Below are 16841 nucleotides of genomic sequence, written 5' to 3'. Positions count from 1 at the left end.
CACAATACACCGTTTCATTATAATACACACACCTACACAATACACCGTTTCATTATAATACACACACCTACACAATACACCGTTTCATTATAATACACACACCTACACAATACACCGTTTCATTATAATACACACACCTACACAATACACCGCTTTCATTACAATACACCGTTTCATTATAATACACCTACACAATACACCATTTCATTATAACACACACCTACACAATACACCGTTTCATTATAATACACACCTACACAATACACCGTTTCATTATAATACACACCTAAACAATACACCGTTTCATTATAACACACACCTACACAATACACCGTTTCATTATAACACACCTACACAATACACCGTTTCATTATAACACACCTACACAATACACCGTTTCATTATAATACACACCTGCACAATACACCGTTTCATTATAATACACACCTGCACAATACACCGTTTCATTATAATACACACCTGCACAATACACCGTTTCATTATAATACACACCTGCACAATACACCGTTTCATTATAATACACACCTGCACAATACACCGTTTCATTATAATACACACCTGCACAATACACCGTTTCATTATAATACACACATGCACAATACACCATTTCATTATAATACACACCTGCACAATACACCATGTCATTATAATACACACCTACACAATACACCGTTTCATTATAATACACACCTACACAATACACCGTTTCATTATAATCCACCTACACAATACACCGTTTCATTATAATACACACCTACACAATACACCGTTTCATTATAATACACCTACACAATACACCGTTTCATTATAATACACCTACACAATACACCGTTTCATTATAATACACCTACACACAATACACCGTTTCATTATAATACAACTTTCATTATGTGTGACGTACCTCAGGGTCGTTGGAGCGGAGTGGTTCCTCATTATAATACCCCCCCGTACCTCAGTGTCGTTGGAGCGGAGTGGTTCCTCATTATAATACCCCCCCCGTACCTCAGGGTCGTTGGAGCGGAGTGGTTCCTCATTATAATACCCCCCGTACCTCAGGGTCGTTGGAGCGGAGTGGTTCCTCATTATAATACCCCCCCGTGCACTCAGGGTCGTTGGAGCGGAGTGGTTCCTCATTATAATACCCCCCGTACCTCAGGGTCGTTGGAGCGGAGTGGTTCCTCATTATAATACCACCCCCGTACCTCAGGGTCGTTGGAGCGGAGTGGTTCCTCATTATAATACCCCCCCCCGTACCTCAGGGTCGTTGGAGCGGAGTGGTTCCTCATTATAATACCCCCCGCACCTCAGGGTCGTTGGAGCGGAGTGGTTCCTCATTATAATACCCCACCCCGTACCTCAGGGTTGTTGGAGCGGAGTGGTTCCTCATTATAATACCCCCCGTACCTCAGGGTCGTTGGAGCGGAGTGGTTCCTCATTATAATACCCCCCGTACCTCAGGGTCGTTGGAGCGGAGTGGTTCCTCATTATAATACCCCCACCCCGTGTGACGTACCTCAGGGTCGTTGGAGCGGAGTGGTTCCTCATTATAATACCCCCCGTACCTCAGGGTCGTTGGAGCGGAGTGGTTCCTCATTATAATACCCCCCCATACCTCAGGGTCGTTGGAGCGGAGTGGTTCCTCATTATAATACCGCCACCCCCGTGTCACGTACCTCAGGGTCGTTGGAGCGGAGTGGTTCCTCATTATAATACCCCGTTCCTCAGGGTCGTTGGAGCGGAGTGGTTCCTCATTATAATACCCCCCCATACCTCAGGGTCGTTGGAGCGGAGTGGTTCCTCATTATAATACCACCACCCCGTGTCACGTACCTCAGGGTCGTTGGAGCGGAGTGGTTCCTCATTATAATACCCCCCCGTACCTCAGGGTCGTTGGAGCGGAGTGGTTCCTCATTATAATACCCCCCGTACCTCAGGGTCGTTGGAGCGGAGTGGTTCCTCATTATAATACCCCCCCATACCTCAGGGTCGTTGGAGCGGAGTGGTTCCTCATTATAATACCACCACCCCCGTGTCACGTACCTCAGGGTCGTTGGAGCGGAGTGGTTCCTCATTATAATACCCCCCGTACCTCAGGGTCGTTGGAGCGGAGTGGTTCCTCATTATAATACCCCCCGTACCTCAGGGTCGTTGGAGCGGAGTGGTTCCTCATTATAATACCACCACCCGTACCTCAGGGTCGTTGGAGCGGAGTGGTTCCTCATTATAATACCCCCCGTACCTCAGGGTCGTTGGAGCGGAGTGGTTCCTCATTATAATACCCCCCGTACCTCAGGGTCGTTGGAGCGGAGTGGTTCCTCATTATAATACCCCCCGTACCTCAGGGTCGTTGGAGCGGAGTGGTTCCTCATTATAATACCCCACCCCGTACCTCAGGGTCGTTGGAGCGGAGTGGTTCCTCATTATAATACCCCCCATACCTCAGGGTCGTTGGAGCGGAGTGGTTCCTCATAATACCACCACCCCGTGTCACGTACCTCAGGGTCGTTGGAGCGGAGTGGTTCCTCATTATAATACCCCCCCGTACCTCAGGGTCGTTGGAGCGGAGTGGTTCCTCATTATAATACCCCCGTACCTCAGGGTCGTTGGAGCGGAGTGGTTCCTCATTATAATACCCCCATACCTCAGGAGTCGTTGAGCGGAGTGGTTCCTCATTATAATACCACCACCCCCGTGTCACGTACCTCAGGGTCGTTGGAGCGGAGTGGTTCCTCATTATAATACCCCCCGTACCTCAGGGTCGTTGGAGCGGAGTGGTTCCTCATTATAATACCCCCCGTACCTCAGGGTCGTTGGAGCGGAGTGGTTCCTCATTATAATACCCCCGTACCTCAGGGTCGTTGGAGCGGAGTGGTTCCTCATTATAATACCCCCGTACCTCAGGGTCGTTGGAGCGGAGTGGTTCCTCATTATAATACCCCCCCGTACCTCAGGGTCGTTGGAGCGGAGTGGTTCCTCATTATAATACCCCCGTACCTCAGGGTCGTTGGAGCGGAGTGGTTCCTCATTATAATACCCCACCCCCGTGGACGTACCTCAGGGTCGTTGGAGCGGAGTGGTTCCTCATTATAATACCCCGTACCTCAGGGTCGTTGGAGCGGAGTGGTTCCTCATTATAATACCGCCACCCCGTGTCACGTACCTCAAGGTCGTTGGAGCGGAGTGGTTCCTCATTATAATACCCCCGTACCTCAGGGTCGTTGGAGCGGAGTGGTTCCTCATTATAATACCCCCCCATACCTCAGGGTCGTTGGAGCGGAGTGGTTCCTCATTATAATACCACCACCCCGTGTCACGTACCTCAGGGTCGTTGGAGCGGAGTGGTTCTCATAATACCCCCGTACCTCAGGGTCGTTGGAGCGGAGTGGTTCCTCATTATAATACCCCCCGTACCTCAGGGTCGTTGGAGCGGAGTGGTTCCTCATTATAATACCCCCATACCTCAGGGTCGTTGGAGCGGAGTGGTTCCTCATTATAATACCACCACCCCGTGTCACGTACCTCAGGGTCGTTGGAGCGGAGTGGTTCCTCATTATAATACCCCCCGTACCTCAGGGTCGTTGGAGCGGAGTGGTTCCTCATTATAATACCCCCCGTACCTCAGGGTCGTTGGAGCGGAGTGGTTCCTCATTATAATACCCCCCGTACCTCAGGGTCGTTGGAGCGGAGTGTTTCCTCATTATAATACCCCCGTACCTCAGGGTCGTTGGAGCGGAGTGGTTCCTCATTATAATACCCCCCGTACCTCAGGGTCGTTGGAGCGGAGTGGTTCCTCATTATAATACCCCCCCGCACCTCAGGGTCGTTGGAGCGGAGTGGTTACTCATTATAATACCCCCCCGTACCTCAGGGTCGTTGGAGCGGAGTGGTTCCTCATTATAATACCCCCGTACCTCAGGGTCGTTGGAGCGGAGTGGTTCCTCATTATAATACCCCCCGTACCTCAGGGTCGTTGGAGCGGAGTGGTTCCTCATTATAATACCCCCGTACCTCAGGGTCGATTGGAGCGGAGTGGTTCCTCATTATAATACCCCCCGTACCTCAGGGTCGTTGGAGCGGAGTGGTTCCTCATTATAATAACCCCCCGTACCTCAGGGTCGTTGGAGCGGAGTGGTTCCTCATTATAATACCCCCGTACCTCAGGGTCGTTGGAGCGGAGTGGTTCCTCATTATAATACCCCCCCGTACCTCAGGGTCGTTGGAGCGGAGTGGTTCCTCATTATAATACCCCCGTACCTCAGGGTCGTTGGAGCGGAGTGGTTCCTCATTATAATACCCCCCCGTACCTCAGGGTCGTTGGAGCGGAGTGGTTCCTCATTATAATACCCCCCCGTACCTCAGGGTCGTTGGAGCGGAGTGGTTCCTCATTATAATAACCCCCGTACCTCAGGGTCGTTGGAGCCGGAGTGGTTCCTCATTATAATACCCCGTACCTCAGGGTCGTTGGAGCGGAGTGGTTCCTCATTATAATACCCCCCGTACCTCAGGGTCGTTGGAGCGGAGTGGTTCCTCATTATAATAACCCCCCCCGTACCTCAGGGTCGTTGGAGCGGAGTGGTTCCTCATTATAATACCCCCCGTACCTCAGGGTCGTTGGAGCGGAGTGGTTCCTCATTATAATACCACCACCCGTACCTCAGGGTCGTTGGAGCGGAGTGGTTCCTCATTATAATACCCTCCCCCCGTACCTCAGGGTCGTTGGAGCGGAGTGGTTCCTCATTATAATACCCCCGTACCTCAGGTCGTTGGAGCGGAGTGGTTCCTCATTATAATACCCCCCGTACCTCAGGGTCGTTGGAGCGGAGTGGTTCCTCATTATAATACCCCCCGTACCTCAGGGTCGTTGGAGCGGAGTGGTTCCTCATTATAATACCACCACCCGTACCTCAGGGTCGTTGGAGCGGAGTGGTTCCTCATTATAATACCCCCCGTACCTCAGGGTCGTTGGAGCGGAGTGGTTCCTCATTATAATACCCCCCCGTGTGCGTACCTCAGGGTCGTTGGAGCCGGAGTGGTTCCTCATTATAATACCCCCCGTACCTCAGGGTCGTTGGAGCGGAGTTGTTCCTCATTATAATACCCCCCCGTACCTCAGGGTCGTTGGAGCGGAGTGGTTCCTCATTATAATACCCCCCGTACCTCAGGGTCGTTGGAGCGGAGTGGTTCCTCATTATAATACCCCCCGTACCTCAGGGTCGTTGGAGCGGAGTGGTTCCTGCATCATCTTGTTGTGAGACTCCCACACGTCCTGACTGACATGGTGACTGGTACCGTTGCTATGAGACATGATGACTGGTGCTGATCTACACACACACAGACAGACAGTTAGACGATGCCAGACAGTCAGACGATGCCAGACAGTCAGACGATGCCAGACAGTCAGTCAGACGATGCCAGACAGACGATGTCAGAGAGTCAGACGATGCCAGACAGTCAGTCAGTCAGACAGTCAGTCAGTCAGACGATGCCAGACAGTCAGTCAGACGATGCCAGACAGTCAGTCAGACGATGCCAGACAGTCAGTCAGACGATGCCAGAAAGTCTAGACGATACCAGACAGTCAGTCAGTCAGACGATGCCAGATGATGCCACACAGTCAGACTATGACAAATAAGATTCAAGATGTTTGCCTCTAAATATCACTTGTTGGGAATATTTAGTCAGGTTACCACTGGAACAGCCACGTTTAAACCAACAGGACTATATTTAGTCAGGTTACCACTGGAACAGCCACGTTTAAACCAACAGGACTATATTTAGTCAGGTTACCACTGGAACAGCCACGTTTAAACCAACAGGACTATATTTAGTCAGGTTGGAACAGCCACGTTTAAACCAACAGGACTATATTTAGTCAGGTTGGAACAGCCACGTTTAAACCAACAGGACTATATTTAGTCAGGTTGGAACAGTCACGTTTAAACAAACAGGACTATATTTAGTCAGGTTACCACCGAACAGCCACGTTTAAACCAACAGGACTATATTTAGTCAGGTTACCACTGGAACAGCCACGTTTAAAACCAACAGGACTATATTTAGTCAGGTTACCACTGGAACAGCCACGTTTAAACCAACAGGACTATATTTAGTCAGGTTACCACTGGAACAGCCATGTTTAAACCAACAGGACTATATTTAGTCAGGTTGGAACAGCCAGGTTTAAACCAACAGGACTATATTTAGTCAGGTTACCACTGGAACAGCCACGTTTAAACCAACAGGACTATATTTAGTCAGGTTACCAGGAACAGCCATGTTTAAACCAACAGGACTATATTTAGTCAGGTTGGAACAGCCACGTTTAAACCAACAGGACTATATTTAGTCAGGTTACCACTGGAACAGCCACGTTTAAACCAACAGGACTATATTTAGTCAGGTTACCACTGGAACAGCCACGTTTAAACCAACAGGACTATATTTAGTCAGGTTACCACTGGAACAGCCACGTTTAAAACCAACAGGACTATATTTAGTCAGGTTGGAACAGCCAGGTTTAAACCAACAGGACTATATTTAGTCAGGTTGGAACAGCCACGTTTAAACCAACAGGACTATATTTAGTCAGGTTGGAACAGCCAGGTTTAAACCAACAGGACTATATTTAGTCAGGTTACCACTGGAACAGCCACGTTTAAACCAACAGGACTATATTTAGTCAGGTTACCACTGGAACAGCCACGTTTAAACCAACAGGACTATATTTAGTCAGGTTGGAACAGTCACGTTTAAACCAACAGGACTATATTTAGTCAGGTTGGAACAGCCACGTTTAAACCAACAGGACTATATTTAGTCAGGTTGGAACAGCCACGTTTAAACCAACAGGACTATATTTAGTCAGGTTGGAACAGCCAGGTTTAAACCAACAGGACTATATTTAGTCAGGTTACCACTGGAACAGCCACGTTTAAACCAACAGGACTATATTTAGTCAGGTTACCACTGGAAGAGCCACGTTTAAACCAACAGGACTATATTTAGTCAGGTTACCACTGGAACAGCCACGTTTAAACCAACAGGACTATATTTAGTCAGGTTACCACTGGAACAGCCACGTTTAAACCAACAGGACTATATTTAGTCAGGTTGGAACAGCCACGTTTAAACCAACAGGACTATATTTAGTCAGGTTACCACTGGAACAGCCACGTTTAAACCAACAGGACTATATTTAGTCAGGTTAGGAACAGCCACGTTTAAACCAACAGGACTATATTTAGTCAGGTTGGAACAGCCACGTTTAAACCAACAGGACTATATTTAGTCAGGTTACCACTGGAACAGCCACGTTTAAACCAACAGGACTATATTTAGTCAGGTTCCACTGGAACAGCCACGTTTAAACCAACAGGACTATATTTAGTCAGGTTGGAACAGCCACGTTTAAACCAACAGGACTATATTTAGTCAGGTTACCACTGGAACAGCCACGTTTAAACCAACAGGACTATATTTAGTCAGGTTACCACTGGAACAGCCACGTTTAAACCAACAGGACTATATTTAGTCAGGTTACCACTGGAACAGCCACGTTTAAACCAACAGGACTATATTTAGTCAGGTTGGAACAGCCACGTTTAAACCAACAGGACTATATTTAGTCAGGTTACCACTGGAACAGCCACGTTTAAACCAACAGGACTATATTTAGTCAGGTTACCACTGGAACAGCCACGTTTAAACCAACAGGACTATATTTAGTCAGGTTACCACTGGAACAGCCACGTTTAAACCAACAGGACTATATTTAGTCAGGTTACCACTGGAACAGCCACGTTTAAACCAACAGGACTATATTTAGTCAGGGTACCACTGGAACAGCCACGTTTAAACCAACAGGACTATATTTAGTCAGGTTGGAACAGCCACGTTTAAACCAACAGGACTATATTTAGTCAGGTTGGAACAGCCACGTTTAAACCAACAGGACTATATTTAGTCAGGTTGGAACAGCCACGTTTAAACCAACAGGACTATATTTAGTCAGGTTGGAACAGCCACGTTTAAACCAACAGGACTATATTTAGTCAGGTTGCCGAACAGCCACGTTTAAACCAACAGGACTATATTTAGTCATGTTCTGGAACAGCCACGTTTAAACCAACAGGACTATATTTAGTCAGGTTCCGGAACAGCCACGTTTAAACCAACAGGACTATATTTAGTCAGGTTACCACTGGAACAGCCACGTTTAAACCAACAGGACTATATTTAGTCAGGTTGGAACAGCCACGTTTAAACCAACAGGACTATATTTAGTCAGGTTACCATGGAACAGCCACGTTTAAACCAACAGGACTATATTTAGTCAGGTTGGAACAGCCACGTTTAAACCAACAGGACTATATTTAGTCAGGTTACCACTGGAACAGCCAGGTTTAAACCAACAGGACTATATTTAGTCAGGTTACCACTGGAACAGCCAGGTTTAAACCAACAGGACTATATTTAGTCAGGTTACCACTGGAACAGCCACGTTTAAACAAACAGGACTATATTTAGTCAGGTTACCACTGGAACAGCCACGTTTAAACCAACAGGACTATATTTAGTCAGGTTAGGAACAGCCACGTTTAAACCAACAGGACTATATTTAGTCAGGTTACCACTGCCAGAACAGCCACGTTTAAACCAACAGGACTATATTTAGTCAGGTTACCACTGGAACAGCCACGTTTAAACCAACAGGACTATATTTAGTCAGGTTACCAGGAACAGCCACGTTTAAACCAACAGGACTATATTTAGTCAGGTTAACCACTGGAACAGCCACGTTTAAACCAACAGGACTATATTTAGTCAGGTTGGAACCTCTGGTCCTGTCCAGGCTCTGGTCCATAAAGTGCTCTGGTCTGGTCCTGTCCAGGTTCTGGTCCATAAAGAGCTCTGGTCCGGTCCTGTCCAGGTTCTGGTCCATAAAGAGCTCTGGTCCGGTCCTGTCCAGGCTCTGGTCCATAAAGAGCTCTGGTCCATAAAGAGCTCTGGTCCTGTCCAGGTTCTGGTCCATAAAGAGCTCTGGTCCGGTCCTGTCCAGGTTCTGGTCCATAAAGAGCTCTGGTCCGGTCCTGTCCAGGTTCTGGTCCATAAAGAGCTCTGGTCCATAAAGAGCTCTGGTCCATAAAGAGCTCTGGTCCGGTCCTGTCCAGGTTCTGGTCCATAAAGAGCTCTGGTCCTGTCCAGGTTCTGGTCCATAAAGAGCTCTGGTCCATAAAGAGCTCTGGTCCATAAAGAGCTCTGGTCCGGTCCTGTCCAGGTTCTGGTCCATAAAGAGCTCTGGTCCATAAAGAGCTCTGGTCCATAAAGAGCTCTGGACCTGTCCTGTCCAGGTTCTGGTCCATAAAGAGCTCTGGTCCAGTCCTGTACAGGCTCTGGTCCATAAAGAGCTCTGGTCCTGTCCTGTCCAGGCTCTGGTCCATAAAGAGCTCTGGTCCTGTCCAGGTTCTGGTCCATAAAGAGCTCTGGTCCTAGCTCTGGTCTGGTCCTGTCCAGAGTTCTGGTCCATAAAGAGCTCTGGTCCATAAAGAGCTCTGGTCCGGTCCTGTCCAGGTTCTGGTCCATAAAGAGCTCTGGTCCTGTCCTGTCCAGGTTCTGGTCCATAAAGAGCTCTGGTCCGGTCCTGTCCAGGCTCTGGTCCATAAAGAGCTCTGGTCCGGTCCTGTCCAGGCTCTGGTCCATAAAGAGCTCTGTGTCCTGTCCTGTCCAGGTTCTGGTCCATAAAGAGCTCTGGTCTGGTCCTGTCCAGGCTCTGGTCCATAAAGAGCTCTGGTCCGGTCCTGTCCAGGCTCTGGTCCATAAAGAGCTCTGGTCCGGTCCTGTCCAGGCTCTGGTCCATAAAGAGCTCTGGTCCATAAAGAGCTCTGGTCCTGTCCTGTCCAGGTTCTGGTCCATAAAGAGCTCTGGTCTGGTCCTGTCCTGTCCGGGCTCTGGTCCATAAAGAGCTCTGGTCCTGTCCTGTCCAGGCTCTGGTCCATAAAGAGCTCTGGTCCTGTCCTGTCCAGGTTCTGGTCCATAAAGAGCTCTGGTCCGGTCCTGTCCAGTGGTTAACGTTTGACCACAGGGACTTGATAAGAGCTCAGGAAACTACCCATCACCCTGTTAGACTAGAACTATGCAGAGTTACAACAACAACTATCCAGCCTTCATGACAACAATGATTAACTAGATAGATAACTATGGGTCACCATGACCTACATCAACAAACAAAATGGCGCACTATTACTACACGGACCAGAACCAGAACCCTATGGTCCTGGTGGAAGTAGTGGACTGATCAGAACCAGAACCCTACGGTCCTGGTGGAAGTAGTGGACTGATCAGAACCAGAACCCTACGGTCCTGGTGGAAGTAGTGGACTGATCAGAACCCTATGGTCCTGGTGGAAGTAGTGGACTGATCAGAACCCTACGGTCCTGGTGGAAGTAGTGGACTGATCAGAACCCTACGGTCCTGGTGGAAGTAGTGGACTGATCAGAACCCTACGGTCCTGGTGGAAGTAGTGGACTGATCAGAACCCTATGGTCCTGGTGGAAGTAGTGGACTGATCAGAACCCTATGGTCCTGGTGGAAGTAGTGGACTGATCAGAACCAGAACCCTATGGTCCTGGTGGAAGTAGTGGACTGATCAGAACCCTACGGTCCTGGTGGAAGTAGTGGACTATCAGAACCCTACGGTCCTGGTGGAAGTAGTGGACTGATCAGAACCCTATGGTCCTGGTGGAAGTAGTGGACTGATCAGAACCAGAACCCTACGGTCCTGGTGGAAGTAGTGGACTGATCAGAACCCCTACGGTCCTGGTGGAAGTAGTGGACTGATCAGAACCCTATGGTCCTGGTGGAAGTAGTGGACTGATCAGAACCCTACGGTCCTGGTGGAAGTAGTGGACTGATCAGAACCCTATGGTCCTGGTGGAAGTAGTGGACTGATCAGAACCACCCTACGGTCCTGGTGGAAGTAGTGGACTGATCAGAACCCTATGGTCCTGGTGGAAGTAGTGGACTGATCAGAACCCTACGGTCCTGGTGGAAGTAGTGGACTGATCAGAACCACCCTACGGTCCTGGTGGAAGTAGTGGACTGATCAGAACCCTACGGTCCTGGTGGAAGTAGTGGACTGATCAGAACCCTACGGTCCTGGTGGAAGTAGTGGACTGATCAGAACCCTACGGTCCTGGTGGAAGTAGTGGACTGATCAGAACCCTACGGTCCTGGTGGAAGTAGTGGACTGATCAGAACCAGAACCCTATGGTCCTGGTGGAAGTAGTGGACTGATCAGAACCAGAACTACGGTCCTGGTGGAAGTAGTGGACTGATCAGAACCAGAACCCTACGGTCCTGGTGGAAGTAGTGGACTGATCAGAACCCTACGGTCCTGGTGGAAGTAGTGGACTGATCAGAACCCTGCGGTCCTGGTGGAAGTAGTGGACTGATCAGAACCCTACGGTCCTGGTGGAAGTAGTGGACTGATCAGAACCCTACGGTCCTGGTGGAAGTAGTGGACTGATCAGAACCCTATGGTCCTGGTGGAAGTAGTGGACTGATCAGAACCGCTACGGTCCTGGTGGAAGTAGTGGACTGATCAGAACCCTACGGTCCTGGTGGAAGTAGTGGACTGATCAGAACCCTACGGTCCTGGTGGAAGTAGTGGACTGATCAGAACCCTATGGTCCTGGTGGAAGTAGTGGACTGATCAGAACCCTACGGTCCTGGTGGAAGTAGTGGACTGATCAGAACCCTACGGTCCTGGTGGAAGTAGTGGACTGATCAGAACCCTATGGTCCTGGTGGAAGTAGTGGACTGATCAGAACCCTATGGTCCTGGTGGAAGTAGTGGACTGATCAGAACCCTACGGTCCTGGTGGAAGTAGTGGACTGATCAGAACCAGAACCCTATGGTCCTGGTGGAAGTAGTGGAGTGATCAGAACCCTATGGTCCTGGTGGAAGTAGTGGACTGATCAGAACCCTATGGTCCTGGTGGAAGTAGTGGACTGATCAGAACCCTACGGTCCTGGTGGAAGTAGTGGACTGATCAGAACCCCCTATGGTCCTGGTGGAAGTAGTGGACTGATCAGAACCACCTATGGTCCTGGTGGAAGTAGTGGACTGATCAGAACCCTATGGTCCTGGTGGAAGTAGTGGACTGATCAGAACCCTATGGTCCTGGTAGAAGTAGTGGACTGATCTGAACCAGAACCCTATGGTCCTGGTGGAAGTAGTGCACTATGTAGGGAATAGGATGCCAGTTGGTACGACCCTAGTGGAAATAGGGGACTATGCAGGAAAGTGGTACGGTCCTAGTGGAAATAGGGCACTAGGACGTGCCATTGGTACGCTAGTGGAAATAGGCACTATGTAGGGAATAGGGTGCCAGTTGGTACCCTAAGTGGAAATAGGGCACTATGTAGGGAATAGGATGCCAGTTGGTGCGACCCTAAGTGGAAATAGGGCACTATGTAGGGAATAGGGTGCCAGTTGGTACGGCCCTAGTGGAAATAGGGGCACTATGTAGGGAATAGGGTGCCAGTTGGTACGACCCTAGTGGAAATAGGGCACTATGTAGGGAATAGGGTGCCAGTTGGTACGACCCTAGTGGAAATAGGGCACTATGTAGGGAATAGGGCGCCAGGTTGGTACGGCCCTAGTGGAAATAGGGCACTATGTAGGGAATAGGGCGCGACCCCTTGTCACTGCCACTCTGTGTCTGATGTAACAGCAGCAGGACTCATGACTTCTGTTATCTAGTTTGGCCAAATTACAGAGACCAGCCACCGTCAGCTCACTGACCGAGAGCGATGAAGTAACACATTCTGTGTTTTTCAGCCTGCGACCCCAAATTAGAAATTCTGTATTTTCCCGGGACTCAGAGTTTAGGAAAATATGCAACTTTTACATAAATATCAGTACATTTCATTGCCCTTATGCATAAAACAAATAACAATGGCATTAAATATCCGTATAAATATCCATTCGTGTTTATTTACCCTCCATTAAAAACACTCATATCTGTCTAGGTTGGAACTGTTGAAATAAAATACATATTTTATTTATTCTGAACTGGAATAAAGTGATTGATCACATCACACACAGTCCTAACGACAGCAGGTCTATTCTGGCCTCTGTTTTTAACAGCACTGAGGTCCTAACGACAGCAGGTCTATTCTGGCCTCTGTTTCTAACAACGCTGAGGTCCTAATGACAGCAGGTCTATTCTGGCCTCTGTTTTTAACAACACATGAGGTCAATGACAGGTCTATTTGGTACTGCCCCCTGTCCCTCTGTTTCTAACAACGCTGAGGTCCTAATGACAGCAGGTCTATTCTGGCCTCTGTTTCTAACAACACTGGGAGGTCCTAACGACAGCAGGTCTATTCTGGCCTCTGTTTTTAACAACGCTGAGGTCCTAACGACAGCAGGTCTATTCTGGCCTCTGTTTCTAACAACACTGAGGTCCTAACGACATGCAGGTCTATTCTGGCCTCTGTTTCTAACAACGCTGAGGTCCTAACTGACCAGCAGGTCTATTCTGGCCTCTGTTTCTAACAACGCACTGAGGTCCTAACGACAGCAGGTCTATTCTGGCCTCTGTTTTTAACAACACTGAGGTCCTAACGACAGCAGGTCTATTCTGGCCTCTGTTTCTAACAACACTGAGGTCCTAATGACAGCAGGTCTATTCTGGCCTCTGTTTCTAACAACACTGAGGTCCTAATGAGCCGGGTGCTATTCTGGCCTCTGTTTCTAACAACACTGAGGTCCTAATGACAGCAGGTCTATTCTGGCCTCTGTTTCTAACAACGCTGAGGTCCTAATGACAGCAGGTCTATTCTGGCCTCTGTTTTTAACAACGCTGAGGTCCTAACGACAGCAGGTCTATTCTGGCCTCTGTTTCTAACAACGCTGAGGTCCTAATGACAGCAGGTCTATTCTGGCCTCTGTTTCTAACAACGCTGAGGTCCTAATGACAGCAGGTCTATTCTGGCCTCTGTTTTTAACAGCACTGAGGTCCTAACGACAGCAGGTCTATTCTGGCCTCTGTTTTTAACAGCACTGAGGTCCTAACGACAGCAGGTCTATTCCGGCCTCTGTTTTTAACAACACTGAGGTCCTAACGACAGCAGGTCTATTCTGGCCTCTGTTTTTAACAACGCTGAGGTCCTAACGACAGCAGGTCTATTCTGGCCTCTGTTTTTAACAACACTGAGGTCCTAACGACAGCAGGTCTATTCTGGCCTCTGTTTTTAACGACACTGAGGTCCTAACGACAGCAGGTCTATTCTGGCCTCTGTTTTTAACAACACTGAGGTCCTAATGACAGCAGGTCTATTCCGGCCTCTGTTTCTAACAACGCTGAGGTCCTAATGACAGCAGGTCTATTCCGGCCTCTGTTTTTAACAACACTGAGGTCCTAATGACAGCAGGTCTATTCTGGCCTCTGTTTCTAACAACGCTGAGGTCCTAATGACAGCAGGTCTATTCTGGCCTCTGTTTTTAACAGCACTGAGGTCCTAATGACAGCAGGTCTATTCTGGCCTCTGTTTTTAACAACGCTGAGGTCCTAATGACAGCAGGTCTATTCTGGCCTCTGTTTTTAACAGCACTGAGGTCCTAATGACAGCAGGTCTATTCTGGCCTCTGTTTTTAACAACACTGAGGTCCAAATGACAGCAGGTCTATTCTGGCCTCTGTTTTTAACAACACTGAGGTCCTAATGACAGCAGGTCTATTCTGGCCTCTGTTTCTAACAACACTGAGGTCCTAACGACAGCAGGTCTATTCTGGCCTCTGTTTTTAACAACACTGAGGTCCTAATGACAGCAGGTCTATTCTGGCCTCTGTTTTTAACAACACTGAGGTCCTAATGACAGCAGGTCTATTCTGGCCTCTGTTTTTAACAACACTGAGGTCCTAATGACAGCAGGTCTATTCTGGCCTCTGTTTTTAACAACACTGAGGTCCTAATGACAGCAGGTCTATTCTGGCCTCTGTTTTTAACAGCACTGAGGTCCTAATGACAGCAGGTCTATTCTGGCCTCTGTTTTTAACAGCACTGAGGTCCTAATGACAGCAGGTCTATTCTGGCCTCTGTTTCTAACAACGCTGAGGTCCTAATGACAGCAGGTCTATTCTGGCCTCTGTTTCTAACAGCACTGAGGTCCTAATGACAGCAGGTCTATTCTGGCCTCTGTTTCTAACAGCACTGAGTTCCTAATGACAGCAGGTCTATTCTGGCCTCTGTTTTTAACAACACTGAGGTCCTAATGACAGCAGGTCTATTCTGGCCTCTGTTTCTAACGACACTGAGGTCCTAATGACAGCAGGTCTATTCTGGCCTCTGTTTTTAACAATGCTGAGGTCCTAATGACAGCAGGTCTATTCTGGTCTCTGTTTTTAACAACACTGAGGTCCTAATGACAGCAGGTCTATTCCGGCCTCTGTTTCTAACAACACTGAGGTCCTAATGACAGCAGATCTATTCTGGCCTCTGTTTTAAACAACGCTGAGGTCCTAATGACAGCAGGTCTATTCCGGCCTCTGTTTCTAACAACGCTGAGGTCCTAACGACAGCAGGTCTATTCCGGCCTCTGTTTTAAACAACACCGCCTTATTTCTGCCGATCATCACCTGTTTATAAAATGACAACAACGCCTTGCTATCGGACTGACTGGTCCACTGTGGAACCAGTGTTTCCTGAAGCATCCTGTTCTGAAATACCTCTCTGGGTTTAACCGTCATGATGTGGACGTTTTATTACATTCGTTCCGTTATGAGAGACTCGTTACTAAAGGCTCTTCCACACACACAACACAACACAACACATTGTGGGCGCTGCTCGTTAGACGTTTTCTATGACAGAGAGAGAAACTGATCGCTGTATTTTTGATGACAGTGTTATCCAGGGTCGTCCCTAGCAGAAATGTTAGTTGAAGTAGTTTTATGGTTATTAAGGTAAAAGACTTGTATAATAACTAAATGTCGTTGGTGTTTATCTGTAGGTAAGGAACGGGTTAATTAGGGGGGGGGGGCGTCCCAAGGATCCCGTATAGCACTGACCCTCCTGTTTCAGCTGTCTGGTGACACGAGGTCTCGCTGTTTCACTACATTTACGATATTTACAGCTGATTTGACTAAATAGAAAATGTTCAATTAATGCATAATAACAAATAATAACAATTAAATAGGACTTTCACATATTCAAGGAAAAGTTACAAGTTACACATTGTATATCTAGCTAACTTAGCTATGAGTTTCTTAGCTAGCAAAAGTGGTAAAAAACTTCACCCCCTAAAAACCACACGCTAACCAAGCTATTAAAAAAAAAAGCATAAATATAAGCTATGTAACGTTGAATAAAGAGTGATTTATTTATCTGGGTACCCACCAAGTCCCCCAGGCTGTGCAGCTGTCACCGGTCGGAAAGCTCACACTCAACTCACTTTACCAGGAAGACGAAGTCCGCCAAACATACAAACCAATCAGTGTACAGAGAGACGTGACGTCCACGACCCCTTTTTCTCGCTGTTAGCCAATTAAAACACACAACACAAACGTCTGAACTGTCCAATGAAACTGATCGACGGTGATCACGAGACACAGGGATTAAATTATACCGTTAGTTGAATTCAACAATACTGTGATATGATAACTTAGTCTTTCTGTACAATATATTGATTAAAGTGCTTATAAATAGTTTAATTCAACAATACTGTGATATGATAACTTAGTCTTTCTGTACAATATATTGATTAAAGTGCTTATAAATAGTTTAATTCAACAATACTGTGATATGATAACTTATTCTT

General features: G+C 47.8%; 1 pseudogene across 1 annotated transcript in view; it reads right to left on the bottom strand.

Annotated features, from left to right (window-relative positions):
- Positions 1-16525, bottom strand: part of LOC106591425 (serine hydroxymethyltransferase, cytosolic-like) — a 57187-nt pseudogene extending 40662 nt beyond the window's left edge. Inside the window, exons 1-2 of the transcript XR_006763361.1 lie at positions 16421-16525; positions 5228-5342 (exon numbers count right to left, since the gene is read on the bottom strand). The product of XR_006763361.1 is annotated as a serine hydroxymethyltransferase, cytosolic-like (transcript). The remainder of the gene's footprint in view (positions 1-5227; positions 5343-16420) is intronic.
- Positions 16526-16841: the final 316 nt, after the last annotated feature.

This window comes from Salmo salar, unplaced genomic scaffold (genome assembly GCF_905237065.1).
Source record: "Salmo salar unplaced genomic scaffold, Ssal_v3.1, whole genome shotgun sequence".
Taxonomy (NCBI): Eukaryota; Metazoa; Chordata; class Actinopteri; order Salmoniformes; family Salmonidae; genus Salmo; species Salmo salar.
The sequence above is the reverse complement of the archived record's forward strand: the minus strand, read 5'-3'. Positions and strand labels throughout refer to the sequence as shown.